This window comes from Grampus griseus, assembly GCF_964374135.1.
Source record: "Grampus griseus genome assembly, chromosome: 8".
NCBI lineage: Eukaryota > Metazoa > Chordata > Mammalia > Artiodactyla > Delphinidae > Grampus > Grampus griseus.
Window position 1 is genome coordinate 107,446,007 of NC_139002.1, and position 18,285 is coordinate 107,464,291.

The window sequence follows — 18,285 nt, forward strand, 5'->3', positions numbered from 1 at the left end:
TGGCTCTGGGCAGCGGAAAGCAGAGAAAGTAAGTGGCCCGCGGGCACGGAGGAGGCCGCGCGTTACGGAGCCCGGGCCGGAGGCAGCATCCAGGGCGGCGCAAGGAAGTCAGCCCGAGCGGACAGGAGGCGGCAGGCTTTGTTTTTTTTTTTCTTCTTCTCGAAGGGCTTTAAAAAAACATCACATTCTTTGTGCTCCCTGCAGCCGCAGGTACCGGGAGACGCGGCGACCCCTCCCTCTGCTCCGGGGGAACGCGGGCCCCCCTCGGTCTTCCGCGGAGCCCACAATGCCACCGGCGGCGGCGGCGGCGGCCGGGCGTCATCCCGCGCGGAGAAACCGCAGGCCGGCGGAGGGGGCGGCCGGCGGGCGGGGGCAGGTCACTCCAGTGACACGGAAGCCACTGACAACCCGGCCTCCTCTGGCGTGGGGATGGGGAGAAAGGGGGCTGCAGGCTCCCCCTTGGAGACACAGTCTAAAGCCACACCAGCTGCCTCTTGGCACAGAATTTTTGCTTTTTTTTTAAAGGAAAGAAACCCCAAAGCTCCAACTTTGCTTCGGTGGCCAGAGCCTCCCACCATCCAGAGTACGGGCGCGTCGCCACGTGATCAACCGCCCGCGGCACCGGGTGCAGGACCGAGGTGGACTTCCCGGCACCCCGCCCACCTTCCGGGGGCCGCATCCCTCTAGGATTCCCTGCTGCCCCGGAAGTAAGTCGGAGGGGGCGGGCAGGGCCGCTGCAGGGGAGGGGCAGGAGGCAGCCCAGAGAGGCTTTCTCCAGGGTCCTAAGGGGCTGGCGTGGGAGGGCAGGGTGAGGCGGAAGGGCGCCGGCGGGCGGGCCCCCAGCAATTCCGCAGGCCTCTGTCCTGGAGGGGGAGGCCTGGGGATGCAGACGGCGAACGGTGGGACGGGCTCGAAGTCCCAGACGACTGAAGGTCAGCTTTGCCCAGCACTGGATTCGCCTCCTGCAGGAAGCTCGTGGCCCCCGCTTGCAACCCAGGTAGGGTGGCCCGGCAGGGGCCAGCAGCCGAGAGCATCGCACAGCACGGACGAGCCGGGGCGGCTTCCGAGAGGTGGGGGACGCAGCCGGAGGACACACAGGTGTCCGGACCCGCTGCTGAGCCCTCCAGCTCTGCAAGAGGTGCCGCACAAAGGAACTCGTGGGCGTGGCCCTGCCTTCCAGGAAAGCAGGGAGGGACACACACCTTGACAACAGGCAGACCACACAATCCAGGATGACTGGTCCAGGGTGTTCTCAGAACCTGGGCCGGGGTTCAGTCCCTGGGCACTCACTCAGCCTGCCAAGTACGGGGGGGGGGGGCCCCAGGGAGCCATTGCTTTAACTGCCGCTTGGCGGGGAGCCAGGACCCGGGAACCACAGGAGCGGAAGGGGAGGGGCTTGGTGGGCGGGGCTCTGGGGGGAGTGGACCCTCCACCAGGCCTGTCCGCCTTTCCATCCCGTGCCTTCCCCGACCAGAATACAGACACAACTGTCTCCCCACCACCCCTTCTCCCCACCTCTGAACTTCTCAAGCCTGAGGGCGCCCTGGCTGGGCAGGTGCAAACCCGCCACCTGCTCCTCCAGCGAGAGGCCTCCAAGGGCCAGTCTGCTGAAGCCGCACCTTTTGCAGCTGCACGTCCCCCTGCAGGAGCGGCCCCTTGAAACTCTGGAAGGATGGTGCCTGCCCCCCTGGGGACACATGTGGCCCCCGACGCCTGCCTCCGCCCGGCTCCAAGGTGACCCTGTCCCGCTCTCCCCTCTCGTGGCCTCACCATGGGCCGGCTCCACCCGCCTGGCAGGCGACCCCCGACACCTTCAGCTGGACCCTCCAGCTGTCCCCCAGGCCGGGGAACTTGTTAGGGACAGTGTGGCTGGCCGGCCACTGGTTGACTCCCTCCCTACCGACCGTGGAGGGCGAGGGAAGGCATTAGCGTCATGCAGAGCTCAGCTCAGATCCCGGCTTTGCTCTGGCCCCAAGGTCACTCTGACCTTCAGAGCCTCAGGGTCCCGCTCTGCAGAATGGGAATAATAGCAAGGCACGCCTTGAGGACCTCACGAGGAGTCAGCAAAGCAATCCATCTGAGCCCAGGTACGCAGCACGTGTTAAGAACAGCAACCGTCCCGAGCGGGGTCATCGTTGGCGTGTGCCAACCCCCTCTTCCTCCTGTAAGGACCCCTCCCAGGCTAACGGCAGAGCCCCTCTCCTGAGTCCCCTCTTAAACCTCGCGGCGGTTCCTGACGACTTGCTCGTGGCTGCCTGTCTTGGCCCTGTGCTGTGTGGCTACGCCGTCCTGCTCACCGAGAAAACGCCCGGCTCCTTAGTCTCTGATCTGAAGAAAGCAGCTTGAATTCCTCTCTCCTGCATTAGTTCAGTAGCTAAACAGCCCCCGGTGCCCTGCCCGTCATGACCCCATCTCACCTTCATTCACACACAGACCTGGGTTTGAATCCCAACCTGGGCATTCACCAGCTTAGCTTCTCAGAGCCTCAGTTTCCCTATCTGCAATGTGGGAGCAGTAATTCCTGCCTTGCAGGGACTCTGAGAGCAAGTGAGGGCAGTGCCCCTGCCCTCACAACAGGGGAAGGTGCCCTCGTCAGCACCCCCACGTGCCGAACCCCCCAGGAGACAGCGACCTCTTCCTGGGGTTACCCAGCACGGGGCCACGTGAAATGGAGCAAAATGGGCATGAACGCAGGCGTGCAAAACAGGGGTGGCAGTGGCCGAAGGAAGACCGCAGGGTTTCGAGTGAAGAGGTCTCCGGGACGGTCCCCAGAGGGCAGGGCGGCTCAGCATTGTGGAGGGCCCACTGCACACAGCTGGCCCCGCCCAGGACGGGAAAGGCAGTTCCGGGCTCTTAGAAACCTACAATCTGGGTAGCAGTCCTTGAGAAGCGATGGGAAACTCCAACACAAGAGTCATTCCCTTAAAACAGGAGCAAATGTCCAGTTTTGTCCGAATGGCCCGACCACCCGCGTGGGATGAGAATGGGAAATCCCACAGTGCAGACCTCAGGGCAGGGCCTTCCCCAGGTGAGAGTCTCCCAGGGGGCTCTTTTGGCTGCTCTATGAACCTAAAAACCGTCTCAGGACGGCAGCCGCGGCATCCGGAAGACGTGGCTTCTGTGTGCTGCCGCCAGAGATGCGCTGAAGCCGCGAGAGCCAGAGGCCGCCTGAACCTCCGCCCAGGCCAGCCCTGGTCCCGCCCGAGCAGAGCTGCCCTCCAGTGCAGCCCCAACGCGCGAGATCTGACTTCGCTGGGGCAGGACCTCGGCACATGCACGGTCCCCGTGCTGCTCCCCGCGCTGTGCACGCAGAAGCCACCACCACCTGGTCCCTGGGGACGGGGCCTAGGGCCGCAAACAGCCCAACTCCAAAGTGATCACGCCCACCTTGCTTTGCATCTTCCCCCTGCCTTGGACCCCAATCGCAGCCCAGCCTCACGGCCGAGTCTCCTCCATATGCTCAGTTTCACTCCCCTGAAACGCCCTCCACTTGGCCTTATCGTGTACCCACGTCCTCGCAGTACCTCACTTCCTTCTGTTCCACGTTCCCTTTGCCGGCCACGTCCACCCAAGCCCTCCTGACAAGGGGCCATCACATAATCTCTCTACGGGGGTTCCCTCCAGCCTTGTCCCAGCCTCTGATGGGGCCCTTCTCACCTTCAAAGCCATCACCTGTGGGCTTCTTGGGAGTAAACATCACGCCCCTTTCTCTCTGAATCTCCCTACGTGCCATAACATCTACTCTTGGTAAGATTCTAACTGTTTGTTAATGAGAAAAAAATGTAATCCCGTTGTGCTCTCTTCCGATGTGTTTTCTGAACAGGGCAGGAGAGCACTTTAACGTACCCCCAGTGTACCCTCCTTTGGCAGATTCCTCTAACGGGAGCTGTGGAAGGTAAAGGGGGTGGGCATTCAGCCCAGCCAAGTACAGTTGCTCAGGTTGCGCACAGTACAACTACGGAGAATGCCATTACGTCGTGGCCATCATAGACCCATATGTTTATTGCAGTGATTTTGGCTCAGCTGGAAGGAAAGGGCCTCGAGGAAGGGGCAGCCACCTTCATCGAGTTCATGCAAAGACGGAGTGCAGGCTTTTGGCTGCCTCGGGGAATGCAAGAGATGTCCATAGATGCCTGTCTACCTGGGGGCTGGGCCGCCATGGAATCAGGAGGTATCCACAGAGAACCACATCAACACTGGCAGACACAGCCCCGTGTTGGAAGTCTCCTGGGAGCCACACGGTACAGACCGTGCCATGTTTCCGTCTTTTCACTCCCTAATAGCCCTATGCACACAGCAGGAAAGAGTGTGCCAAATCATGGAGCGAGGCAGGAGTATGGTGGGAAACTGGTTGGCTGCCAGAGAGGGCCTCAGAGTCCCTGCGCCACTGGCAGGCCTGAAGACACTCCCGGTGCCTGCCTGGCAAGACTGCAGGCGGCCGGGCCTCAAGTGGCCTTAACTGTGGCCCCGTGATGGGCCTACAGAGAAGGCTGTGCTTGGCTTGGGCCCAGAAGGTAGCAGGTGTCAGCGATGACAGTTGGCATTTAGGATTTGTCAGTCACTGAACGGGCTCCCTTGGCAGTGGTGTCTGATCCTGGAGGAGCTGTAAACCTGAAACCACAGGAAGCCCGGCCTGGGCAGCTGAGATGTATGAGCAGGTGGGGCCCTGGGGTGGCTCTGTCTGCCCTGTCTCACGTGGGAAGGCTCATTGCAGGCATTTTAATTTTGAACACAAGGACGGTTGGGGTAGACCAGATGGCCTCAGCCGGGCTCTCAGGATCCCGGCTGGGATGTGACCCTGACGAGTCAAACAGCTCCATTGCTTCCCTCTGCTCCACTGGGATTGGGTTTTGGCCTAGAACCAAAGTTTAGAAGCAACTGGGGCCAATGGTTAAGCTACCACGTTAATTCATAAATGAATGCAGCCCTTCCTTACCGAATATCTTACTTCACCTGAAGCGTCAGGTGAGGGAGTGGATATCCGGCATTTGTGGAGGGAACAGACCAGACCCAGTCTGGCCCTCGTGGACATGTCAGGGGTAGTGGGTTGAATGTGGATCCCAAAATTCTGTTCACGTCCAGTCCCCCATATCTGTGAACGTGCCCTTATCTGGGAATGAAGTCTTTGCAGATGTGATTGGTTAAGGCGCTCGAGAAGAGCTCGTCCTGGATTCAGTGAGGGCCCTAAAACCAACGGCTCGGGCCTTAGAAGAGAAAAGGGGGAGATGTGAGACAGAGGCTCAGGGGAGAGAAGGCCGCGCGTGTGAAGACGGGCAGAGACGGGAGGGACGCAGCCACTAGCCGAGAAGCACCCGAAGCTGGAGGAGGGAAGGGAAGGTCCTCCCCGGAGCTTCTGGAGGGAGCGCTGCCCTGCCGACACCTTGGTCTCAGACTTCTGGCTCCAGAACTGGGGGAGGACACATTTCTGCTGTTTGCGGCCACTCCCTCTGTGGTCGCTTGTTACAGTAGCACCAGGAAGCTCATACACCTGGCGGGCGGGAAGATAAATATGAATCCAACCATCACACAGATGTGTAGGATATAGTGCTGTGTGAACTAGAAGGGGGCTGGAGGGCTTCCTGTAGGAGGAGGACCAATGCACGAATAGGAGTGAATGGCTTGAGGGGCTGGGGAAGGAAAGAGGGAGAGGAGAATATTCCAGACAGAGGTGGAACCACAGGAATGAAAGTTCTGAGGCCCACCTGGGAGGCAGGAGGGGCCGATCACACCAGGCTGTGGGTGTGGGCCGCCTGCACACCAAGAGCAAGGCCCAGGGGTGGCAAGAGGCTGGAATGCAGCTTCAGGCAGGCCCAGGACAGCCCATGCTTCCCCCTAGTATCACCCGGAAGGCCAAAACGACAGAAAGCGGCTGATCTACTCCTCTCCCCACTAGCCTTTTCCCAGCCAGGCCTGAATCCCGCTGGGATAGCCCAAGGCTGACTTAAGCATGGGGCAGAAACTCTGTCCCACAGCCATGTTTCCTGCTCAACAATTCACGCAGGGAGGTCTGCTGTTGCTGTGTTGCTGGTGTAACAGCTCTTCCCAGGCACCAGAACGAGATGCTGGCCAGAGATGCTGCAGGTCATCAGGCCGGCCCGGCCCTGTGGCAGGAGAGGATGTCAGATGAGGCACAAACGCGGGTGCAGGAGGGGCACACACGCCGGACGCGGTGCCTTGGTCAGAAGCGCTGATCCCCTTCAGCTTTGCGGAAGGGGCTCCGTGGACTGCCGGGCACAGGCAGCAGGGCTGTCTCGGCAACTGGGCCCTACAACCCAGCCCCCAGTGCCTCAAAGCTTTGGGGACCCCACAAACATGTTTGCAAGCTGGAAAAGCAAATCCACTGGCTCCAAATTCCAAAGAGCAAACAACATGGAAATTAGCCTGTGTTTAATTAAGTGTCTCTGAAATTGAACACGGGGTCAACTTCATTACTGGCTGAATTCTGTGTCCATCACGCACGCTTGCACGTGAAAACTACCTGCGAGTCAGATTTTCTCACTTGGAGACACTTCGTGGGTAGGTGGCTCAAGGCAAAGAAATCACAGAAGCCGCTGGGGGTCTTCCTGCTCCGAGCTACTCACAGGCAAACGGGTCCAAAGGCAAAATTACCAAAATCATTTCAGAACTATTGTGTGTGTGGTAAGAAGGTATATTGAATGCAGGCTGTGGGCGTGATGAACACAGCTGATTAGATCTGGGCTGGGGCGGCCGGAACTCAGGGTGCAGGGCCCCAGGGGGGTCTTTCTAAAGCAGCGGAGGCCACGTGGGCAGCCTGGGGACACCCGGGGAAGATCCTGGAGGAGAGGCGGGCACATGTACCACCTCTGAGTGCTCCTCCCAGAGCACTTGTGGGGGGGGATCTCGCCTTCTCTAGGGCAGGGAAACGGAGCCCCAGAGAAGCCGCGTGTGCGTCACTCCCCATGGAAACGCATTTCGGTGACAGAGCCCGATGGAGGTGGGAACCGGGACGCTGTTAGAAAGAGGGGCCTATAGGGACGGCGAATGGCAGCGGCTGTCCTAGAAACTTCTGGGCTCTGCCAGTCAGGAAGGATGAGGCTACACAGAGAGCCCGTCGGCTCTTCCAAGGGGGATGCCAGGGGCCTCAACAGGTGTCCCAGCTGGGCAGAGATGCCAGGTGTGGGCAGGCGGCCCAGCTCACCACGGCGGCGCTGGCTGCGGAGTGGCACAGAGGGCCGCTCCACAGAGGGCAGGGCCAGGTCCGCTCCTTGGGAAGGGCTGGTGGGCCATGAGCGAGCAGGAGGGGTTCCCCAAGTCATCTGTCCCTCGCCGCCAACACTCACTACCGGTGGGGCACCTCTCAGCTCGCAGCCACACACGCTGCTGCTCCCTGAATCCTGCTTCCTGCATCCCGGTCGGGGGAACGCTTGGTGTTGCCCTCTAGCCCTCCCCACCCCTCACGAGCAGGAGGCAGCCCTAATTCCCAGGGGATGGGAAGCCCACGCCACCTCGGTGCTCAGGGAGGCGGACTGCGCAAGGCTGCTCTGTGTCACGCGCGGGAGATGACGAATGTGGCCAATTCATCCCCCAGTGACACGGCTCCTGGCTCCTGGAGGCCTTGCCCGTGAAGCGGCATCATCTCAATCTCACGGGTGAGGATGACGGGCTGTCCCCACGGAGCGCACCCACCCAATCCGCGGAGACGCGCTCTTACGGGAGCCGTTTCTCCAACAGGCGATTCTGAACACGCCCCGCCTGCCACGATCACGGCATCTCCCTGCTCATCACTAACGTGATAAACAATTACAAGTTTTTCCCAACAGAAGCAATAATGTGCAAAGAACTTGATTCAAATTAAATTGTCTCATCACTTTGTAATAAATCACCCCAGAGCATTTCCTAAGCAAAGCAGGCTGTGTTACCTGCCAAGAACGTAGACGACAAAGACACAGCTTAGATGCCTCCGGAATAATGACAGGAGGTGTAACCATCGCTCCCCGAGGAGATGCACGGAAGTGTGATCGGAAAGGGAAACCAGCCACTTAGAAGCGGAAGGACCCGGGTGGGGGGTCCCGGTTTGACCAAACCAGCTCTGTGACCTTGGATGTCAAAATATGGATGGCAACCGCAGCCTTGAAACATCACAATGAGATAAGAAATGGGGTAAATAAAAAAGAAATTAGGAGTTTGGGACTAACAGATACACACTACTATATATAAAATAGATAACCAACAAGGACCTACGGTATAGCACAGGGAACTACATTCAATATCTTGTAATAACCTATAATTGAAAAGAATTTGAAAAAGAATATATATATATATAAAACTATATCACTTTGCTGTACGCCTGAAACTAACACAACATTGTAAATCAACTATACTCCAATAAAAAAAAAAAGTCGGTCCACAGCACAGGGTGTGACACACAGCAGAGGGTGGCAGACTTTATCAGCTAGTGAGAGTGTATCTTACGCATTCATTCTGAAAACGTTAAATGTAAACTGAAATATTTATACATGCTCCCTACGTAAAAGAATCTGCTGGTGACATCAGCAGGGCACCCCCAAGGCTTCCTTCCTCATAAAGGTGCAGGCAGACCTTGCAGATATCGGGGGTTCAGTTCCAGATCACGGAAATAAAGGGAATATGGAAACAGAGCGAGTCACACGAGTTTTCTGGTTTCCCAGGGCATATAAAAGTGATGTTTACACTACACTGCAGTCTATTAAGTGGTAAAAGCATTATGTCTACAATAATAATGTACATACGTTAATTAAAAAACACTTTATGGAGGGCTTCCCTGGTGGCGCAGAGGTTAGGAATCCGCCTGCCAATGCAGGGGACACGGATTTGATCCCTGGTCTGGGAAGATCCCACATGCCGCAGAGCAACTAAGCCCGTGCGCCACAACTACTGAGCCCGTGCCCCATAACAAGAGAAGCCACCACAATGAGAAGCCCACACACCGCAGCGAAGAGTAGCCCCCGCTCTCTGCTAGCAGAGAAAGCCCACGTGCAGCAACAAAGACCCAACACAGCCAAAAAAATAAAAATAGAAAAAAAATACTTTATGGCTAAGAAATATTAACCATCATCTGAACCTTTAGTGAGATGCAGTCTTTTTGCAACAGTAACATGAAAGATCATTGATCACAGATCACCGTAGCAAATATAACAATGAAAACGTTTGAAATGTGAGAATTACCAAAATGGGACGCAGAGACACCAAGCGAGCAGATGTTGGAAAAATGGCGCCAACAGACTTGCTGGACACAGAGTTGCCGCAAACCTTCAATTTGTGAAAAATACACAATGAAGCAAAGTGCAGTAAAGTGAGGTGTGCCTGAACATCCTTCACGTGCGTTTATTTAGAGCAGGACACTCCTGTGAGTCAGAAAGCCAGGAGGCAGGGGGCCCGTGAGGGAGGGATGCCCAGGGACCTCCCTGTGCTTTCAAAGTGGCAGGAGCCCCCAGGGCTCTGCCTGTGTAGATGCCGCGTGCTGCCGTCATGAGCAACGTGCCGTCCCATGTCACTGGAAAAGCAGGGAGCTCAGCCTTGCAGGACGGGGCCCCCCAGCAACCGGGGAAAAGATGCTCCAGGTTCCAGGGCCAGAGGAAAAGAGCCTTGGTACCCATGCAAGTGGGACGCAGAATGCCCAGGTGCCGGTCCCAACCCGGGGAGTCTTCCTGAAGCCTCTGTTCCCACCTAACCTGTCGGTACGTGTCATCCGCAGGAGCGCCAAGACAGAGCCAGAGTTTGCACACCTGTCCTGAACTCCCCGTATTCCAGGGCCCCATCTTTTCACATGAGGATCACAAAAGCTTCCTGACCAGTCTCCCCTTGAATTCACTCTTTATTATAAAAACCTGAAACCAGATCATATCTTTCTCACTTAAAATACTCCGACAGCTGCTCATCGGAATCGGGTAAAAATCCGAATTCCCCCCCCACGGCGAAGACCCTGCGTGATCTGCCCGGTCCTCTTCCTCGATCTCCGTGTTCCAGCCACGCGGCCGCCACCGGGTCAAGCCCACCTCCACTGCGGTGCCTGCGCTCCGCCTGGAACACTGCTGCAGGCCCTCAGGAGCCAGACTCCCGTCACTGGCCACGTCCCGAGGTCGCTTTGCGGAGCGCCCTCCTTCCTGCCCAGACGCACCCTCCATGGTCCCGATGCTCTGCCCTTCCCTCTGCTTTATCACTGTCTCTTCACTTACTGAATTTGAAATTGTGATTTATTTGTTTACAGTCTGATTCTCCCAGCAGCGTGTGGGTGCCCCCAGGGCGGGGCCTGGCCCTGCCCGCCTCACTTCTAGACGCCCCGCTTTCTCGTCCTGGCTCTGGCAAAGGCTGGCAATGGGACCCCGGACAGGATCCCCCCCACACACTCTGGGCTTGGGGTCAGAACATTCCGGTAGGTACTTAAATGATGCTCACTGACTCAACAAATGAAACCTAAGCCCGGGACTCTTGTGTGCGGCCTGTGATGCAGATGGAGTGACCCATGTCCTGGGCTACCCGGGCCCGAGGCGTTTCCTGAGACACGGCGCTTTCAGTTTTAAAACCAGGCTGGTCCCAGGCAAACAGGAAGAGATGGTCGCCCTCCTGTTCGGCCGCCTTCAGCGGGGAGCACGGTGCCTGCAGCCCTGTCTAAGCCGCTTTCCCACACTACCTCCCCCAAGACCCTTCCCACCCTCCAGGCGGATGGGATCATTCTCGTGAGAGTCCGTGAAGCTGGTGGGGGAAGGGTTTGCCCAGGGCCACGTGGCTCGGCCAGGGGGCAGGGCCAACTCATCAACCTTGGCCTTTGACTCTGAACTGAACGTTTTTTAAAGAAAACAAGCAAAATACAGACACACACAAAGAAACCAAAACTAGGGGAGCAGGACAAGTTCCTGGCATTTTGCTGGGGGTCCGGGAAGGGGCTGCCGTGACTTTTCTTCCTTTGGTGATCAAAACGACAAGCCAGGCCGCCCCATCTGTCGGTCTCGAGTTTGCCCCCAAAGACCACGCTGAGTGGGCTGGCAGACAGACACTGGGCTCAGCTGGCGAGGCCAGTTCCCGAGTCCCTCTGGGGGAGGTGGGCATTATCCACAGCTATAAAGCCACTGAATCAGACTGAGCGGGGGTGTCACTCGGGGACCCTGGCTTTGGACAGGAGGTGGAACCTGGGTGGGGTGAGGGGCATGGAGGGCTCACCCTGACCCCACAGTTCCCCTGCAAAGCTCACCTGCCCAGGATGGCTCTGACCTCTAAGCTGAAAGGCTACGAGAACCCCAGGCCAGGCCCCGGCTGGAGGGGAGAGCCCGGCCACCGCTCCTGTCCACCCCAGAACACCAACCTCCTTCCATGGGAACATTTTATTCTTGTTCCAAGTGCTGAGGCTTAGATGAGAGACTGCCTCCACTGAAGGGGAAGTTCTAAAAGTCACTCAAAGGGTGAAGGAGACACACTTCCAGGTGGATGGAGCCCTGTGAAAGGAGCTTGGCAAACGTTCTAGATCAGGGGTTGGCCTTCTTTCTGTGAAGGGCCGGAGAGTAAACATTTCAGGTTTGCTGGGACACAGAGTCCCTGTTGTAACTACTCATTCTGCTAGTTGTGGCTGAAAGGCAGCCAGGACACTATGTAAATGACTGGGCGGAGCTATGTTCCAATAAAACTTTATTTACAAAAACAAGCGGTGGGCCGGATTGGGCCCGTGGGCCGTGGGTTATAAAGACATGTTCTAAATGTCCTGAAGACACTTGAACTGACACAAATAATACATGTATATGAGTGCCTCAAGGTAACCCTCAGGGACCTACATATAATAAAAGCTAAGAAAGTCTTAATCCTCCTATGCAAGCAACATTTATACGACCGCACACAGGTGCCAGGTTGGATATATCTGAGCTTTTCCTCTGAAAAGAAAAAAGAAAACTTTTTAGAAATGGGGTCATCTGTGAGGTGCGCTAGAAAGGTTCAGAGGATCGTACGGAGAGTCCTTTCTGAAGCACAAAGAGACGCCCTCCCCCCTGACTGTGTCTGGGTTTTTGTGTGCTTAGTTGGCTCAAAGTGGGAGGAGGTCTGGATTCTGGCTTACCTGGTTATAATGGAGAAGTAATAATAGTAGACGTTATAATTATTATGCACAGTCTTTGAGCACTTTTGGTCACTAGGCAGGGTTCTAAGCGCTTCCTGTGTTAAATTCACTGAATCCTCAAGATGACCCCGTGAAGGAGGTACTGTTGTTACGCCCACTCTCTGGATGAAGCAACTGAGGCACAGAGAGGTTGAGTGATTTGCATGAGGACACACAGCTGGAGGCAAAGCCGTGCTATCTGGGGCTGGCGCCATGACCTAGGACTGCGTGACACTGAACAGCTGGGGGTCACTGGCCAGGTGGGGAAGGACCTGTCGGGGTGGCAGAGGGCCGGTTCCGGTAGCACATTCTGGAAAAGGCATCTGTGACTTCCTGTCAATCCCCGAGCTCCCTGGAGAGCCCCTGGGGGTCCCCCAAGAAGCTTCTGCCGGTACATCCTGCTCCACATTGAAATAGAACCGGAAATGGTGTGCCACGGCGAATGCAAGCAAGGAAGAACACAGTGGGGTGAGCAGAGCTAAAAGCAGAGGCCCGACACCTAAAACGGTGCAGAAACCAACCCTTCTGTGTGAAGGTTTGCCATTGAAATAGCACGTGTGGTTCTGAAAGTGCGCGCCTTACGACTCCCTGTTGCAACGAATGGACCATCTGCCAGGTGAGGTCTTCCTGGCTGACAGGTGTGCCGCTCCTGTGCTCATTTTTTTACTTCTGCCTGGAACACGCTCCGTAGGCTCGCTATCGCTATATGCCGAAGTCCTATTCATCTTTCAAAACCCGCCAAAAGCCACCACTTCCAGGCGCGGCCGGGAGCCTTGGCCCTCTCACACACCCAGCTCCTTCCCCCGGCCTGCTTTCCACTACCAAGGCTGGAAAAGTCAGATCCTTGCTTTCCCAGCCTCCCCTGCAATTAGGGTGGTCACTGGACACGGTTTTGGCCAATGAGGCGTGACGGTGAGTGTCTGGGGGGCCCTCTTGGAAATATTTTACTTGGGGGGAGAGAGATCACAGGAGTGCTTCCTGGTGCTTTATTCCCCTATATTGTTGCATAAGATTTGCTCTAAGGACATGATATGCGGAGCTGTGGCCGCCGTCTTCTGGCCATGAGGGAAAGGCCAAGAAGCTTACAGAGACGCCACTGACCCACGGGACAAACCCTGGACATGCCTTCCTCCAGGCTCACCATGGTGGCCTCAGACACCATTAGTGGGGTTTTGATTATTTGCAAATAATAAAAGCTTTCCTAATGGACATCTAGAGGTTGGAGAGGGAGGGAGGGGAGGTTGGTTATAGATGAGAGGATACGGACCATGCCCAGATTTCAGGATGCTAAGACTTCCTGATAAATCCTTCAAGTTATGTTCTGGGCCGGGAAAGAGTCCTCCAGACCCTCTCCTTTGCTGGCTGATTGCTGGCAGTGAGGATTCAGGAGCCCTGGTGACACAGACCTGAAGTTCTGCACGACCTTCAGTCTTCCGAGGAAGATTTGGTGACAGACCCTTGTCTCAAATGGACTCAGTTCAGAGAGTTGAGAGCGAAATAAAAGTGGTTTCCTTGGTCTTCGCCAAGACTAATTTCCCGCTAACCATAGCACAGACTCCCTAGGCATCCCAGCTGATCCAAAGCTCAAGGTCATACAGCTGCCCGGGGGGCGGAGCTGGGCATCCAGAGGAGGTGCTGGGCTGCAGAGCCCCCTTGGCCGGCGGAGGGAGACCACAGAGCTCCTCCCCGGCCCTCGGCATCCTTTTGGGGTGTGCACTGTCTGGGCCAGTTCCTCCAGGTCCTGCAGAACTCGGGGGCCTGGGACCCACGTCCTGTCTCCCCACAACTAACACAAAGGGCGCTGTGCCCGAGCTGGGTGAGGACCAGAGCCTCAGCCCTGGAGCAGCGAGGGAGTCGGGAACGACGGGCCCCCAGTCCCCCCTGCGGGTCTGCCCTTCAGGTGACCTCCCTTGAAACACCTCCCTGCCCCTTCCAGCTGCCTGCCCCATGCCGTCAGCCTGTTCCCTTCACTCCACCAGATCGACAACAGTCTGAAACGACCTCCCTTCCTCTCCCCACGTCCCTGGAGGACCCCCCTGGATGGGGCCTGGGGAGGGGAGGGCAGGGTGCCGTCCTTCCTGCTGGCCCCGCCCTCCCCAAAGCCTGGGGTGTCTCCATGCACAGTGGGCACCAGGTGGCTTCTGTGTGTGACCTGGGTCCCCCGTCAGAGCCCAGGCCTGGCCCAGACCTTTCCTCGCCCACTGCCTGCCACCCACCCCAGCGCCCTATAGGCTCCTGGTGGCCCACATGCCAACACGCAGGGTGAGCCATTTCCAAGCCCCCAGGGCCCACCCAGGGTGTGAGTTCCGCCTCTGGGGGTGCACAGAGGGTGGCGGCAGGCGGGTGTCAGTCCTGGGCACTCGTTGGGGGCGCTGGTATGCCCGAGGGAAGACATACGTACAGTGGCTGGAGAGCGTTCCCCCCAAATTCATGTCCACCCTGAACTCGGAATGTGACTTATTAGGAAACAGGGTCTTTGCAGAAGTAATTAAGGTAAGGATGGAGGAGAGATCGTTCTGAATCTGGGGGGCCCTGAACCCAGTGAGAGGCGCCCTCATGAGAGGGGAGACAGAGAGGGAAGAGGAGAAAGCGACATGAAGACCAGGCACAGACTGGAGCGACGCGGCCACAGGCCCAGGGACAGCCGGGGCCCCAGAAGCTGGAAGAGGCAGGAAGGAGCAGGGCCCCGCCCACACCTTGATCTCAGGCTTCTGACCTCCAGAACTGGGGGAGGACAGATCTGTGTTGGTCTAAGCTGCCCAGTGTGCGGGCGCCTGCAGGGCAGCCCAGGTCACTCATTCGAGGAGTGACCTGTGGAGTGACATGGCCGCACAGGCTGTCCGGAGAGGATGCTGTGGGCTCAGGCGGTGAACGCCGGCTCTGCGCTCTGTCTGCAGAAACCTCTGCGCAGGTGCCGGGGCCGGGATGGGTCCCTCAGGGCCCCGCGGTCTTCCGAGGCTCCCGGGACAGCCAGCACCCTGACCAGGGGTGGCCGGCTCCCTGGGGGAGCAGCACGGAGAAGGCAAGTGAGAAGCAGGCCGGGTGCCGTCCTGATGCCACACTGGTCAAGGTGGCCTTCCTCCAGGTGCTGTGTGAGTCCGGCCTCCGTGGCCCGGCCCTGCCCTGTGCACCGTGCTCCCGGCCAGCGCCTTCGTTCCCGGATGCAGGTGGGCTCTGGCCGGGGCCTCTGCGGCAGCAAACGCCTACCCTCCTCCTGGGTGGCCCTAGCACAGCCTCAGAGCCGGGGGACCCCGTGGATTTTCCCAGTGGGCACACGAGCCCAGACCTCATCTCCTGTCCTGCAAGCCTCTGGGATGACAGGGGGTCCCAAGGAGGCCTATGAGCGAGGGAGGGGGTGCGGTGGGAACCATCTGGGACAGAAGCCGGGGTCCCGAGTCCCTTCCTGGCCTTGGGCAAGTGGCCGGAACGCTTGCAGCCTCCGTCTCCCCATCTGTAGAGCGGGGCCCTCTCTCCCTGTCCCGGGCAGCAATGTGCTTACGGCGAACAGGGATCAGAACGGCCTGTGCCAGGGTCTGTTCTCACTGCTCACAAACTGTGTTAGTTTCTGTCGCTTCTGGAACAACTTAACACAAGCTCGGTGGCGTCCACAACGCAGATTTATTCTTACTGCTGGAGGTCGCAGGTCTCACGGGGCTAACATCAGGGTGCGGCAGGGCTAGGTCCTCCCGGAGGCCCCAGGGGAGACTCTGTTTCTCGCCCTTTCGTTTCTAGAGGCCACCTGTACCCCTTGGCTCGTGGCCCCTTCCTCCATCACTGCACCCTCTGCTCTTCTGTCATATATCCTCCCTCCCTCTACTCCTGACCCTCCTTCCCCCCTCTACTAAGGACCCTGCAGTCAACACGGGGCCCACCCAGATGCTCCAGTACCATGTTCCAATCTTGAGGTCAGCTGACACGCTGACAAGGTCTCACGTGCAAACTTAATTCTCCTCGGCCATGTGACATAGACATGTGCCAGAGATCAGGACGCAGCGTCTCTGGGGGGCCACGACTCGGACCACCACACCGCCTAAGCTGCCCCTCCCCGCGGTGGAGAGACGGCGAGACAGACCCAGCTTGCCATGCAGGCTGGGGGTGTTTCCAGTAAACCTCGCCGATCTGGGGCTGACTCATCACGTCCCAGGCCCTGCCTGGGGAGATGCTGGGGTGGGGGGAGAAGCAGGTCGGGGCACGGGCACCGGCATGGGAGCAGGCAGACAGTACTGCGGCGGACACATTCACGCATTCTTTCCTTGTAAGCCACGCTCTCCCGGGGTTGGAGAAACAAAGCCAGGTCAGTAATTAGATCACATGCAGTTACCCACAGAAACAGCAAACATGCCATTTCCTGGGGGCTCTGCTGTCAAGTGCCCTGACTGGTAAGAGAGCTGGGCGGTGACACGGGCGTCTCAGGGGCCCCTGCTCCGGGGCGTAGGGTCACCCCGGAGAGTGCCCGAGAACAGCTCGCGCGTGGAAGTGTTCCTCCGTGTTTCCAGGTCCCCGGTGGAGGAGAATTCGGCAGAAAACTCTTTGTGAGACCCAGCTCTAATCCCGCACGCGACGCTGATGAGTTTCAGCGGGGGCTGGCGGGCACCTCGGCTTGCAAGGTTACAGAGTCCATCAGATTCCCAGCACAGAAACTAATGAGATAAAGATGGAACTCAGGTCCCCTGGGGAATCATCTCCATGAAGGCCGAGAGGTGCACATCGCCGGGCATCCACCCCAGCTACTCCGGGAAACTGGATCCACCGCCAGCCCTGGGTGCCCCCTGCCTTGCCGGGGGGGGTGGGATGCACCCCATTTTCGTGGGGGGAGCAGTGAACTTGGAGCATGCCGGGTTCCCAGATCGTTCCGTTTCCTACCTGCTCAGTCCGTTTCGTTCAAGTAGTGGATCCAGCCCAGCCTGCCAGCACCGTGACCCGGGGTCGGGGCAGGGAGCCCCCAGTGCCCCTCAGAGAAAATCCATCCTTTCTTGGTCTATTAGTTGGAGCTCTTGGTTTCAGTAACAGAAACCCCCTCGCGATGTCCTGAACACACGGGATTCTGCGCTGGTTGCGCGAGGATGCTGATGGCTGAACCACCTTGGTTTTATAAGAACAGGAGCTAGACTTGTTTAGGCTGAAACCTGCAGGGAACCCACCTGGGGTGAGGGGACTTTCTCCAGGTCGGAGGGAGCTGCTTTTTCCCTGTGACAGAAACGGGGGCCCCGTGCCATCGGCCAGAGTGCGAGTGAGCCCCAGGGGGCGGGCTCGGGCGTGCATCTGACCCAGCAAATGGTGTTAGGGACGGACCAGATAGAAAGACATCCTCAAGGGCACAGCGAGGCACGTCCAGGATGGTGACACTGCTGTACTCCCCAGACCGGAAGGGCCCCAGCTACCTGCCAGGAGGAGGCTTCTGGGTACCCTGGGGCCCATGCCCTAACCGGCAGGAGAGAGCAGGTAGTGTCCCTATGCCTAGGGGTCAGGGATCACCCCACAGGTGAGGAAATGGAGGTACAGATGGTGACGCGTCTGAGGTGAAACAGCGGAGGGGGCCAAGCGGGAACTCAGAGGAGAGGGTTCGCCCTGGAAGGTGGTGGCACAGGCTTCGCTCCCGGCCCCAGGGTCTCTCTTCCGCTGCTCCCCTCACCCCTCTCTCCCACCTTCCCCACGTCTTTGGTCCACCCGCACCTTCTCAGCGGGGTCCACCCGGTGTCTCTGTTTAATGCAGCGGCCTGCCCTCCCCCTGCCGACCAGCACCCACTTTCCGTTGCTTCTGCAAAACGTGTCACCTCCTGTTGACCCTAGTGAGTGTCCTGGGGCTGCTGCGACCAGTGACAGCACACTGGCTGGCTTCAAACAGAGGAAGCTAAATTTCTCACAGTTCTGGAGGCAGAAGTTCACTGTCAGTTGTCACCGGGCCAAAACCAAGGCATCAGCTGGGACGGCTCCCTCCAGGGGTCCTAGAGGAGGGTCCTTCCTGCCTCTTCCACCTCCTGGGGGCTCCAGGCATCCCTGGGCCTATGGCCACGTCCCTCCAGCCTCTGTCTGTCATCACGTGGTCTCCTCCTTGTCTGTAGTCAAATCCCCCTCTGGCTCCCACTTATAAGGACACCTGTGATGACATGTAGCCCCACCCCGCCCCCGCAGATAATCCCAGATAATGTCCCCATCTTGACATTCTTAACCACATCTGCAAAGACCTCCGTTTTTTGCCATATAAG

The 18,285-nt window shown here is 58.1% G+C and overlaps 1 protein-coding gene across 1 annotated transcript in view; it reads right to left on the reverse strand.

Moving 5' to 3' along the window:
- SHANK2 (SH3 and multiple ankyrin repeat domains 2) overlaps nt 1-18,285 on the reverse strand; it is a gene marked incomplete at its 3' end in the record, with an annotated part of 537,007 nt that overhangs the window by 152,282 nt on the left and 366,440 nt on the right. The window lies entirely within an intron of this gene.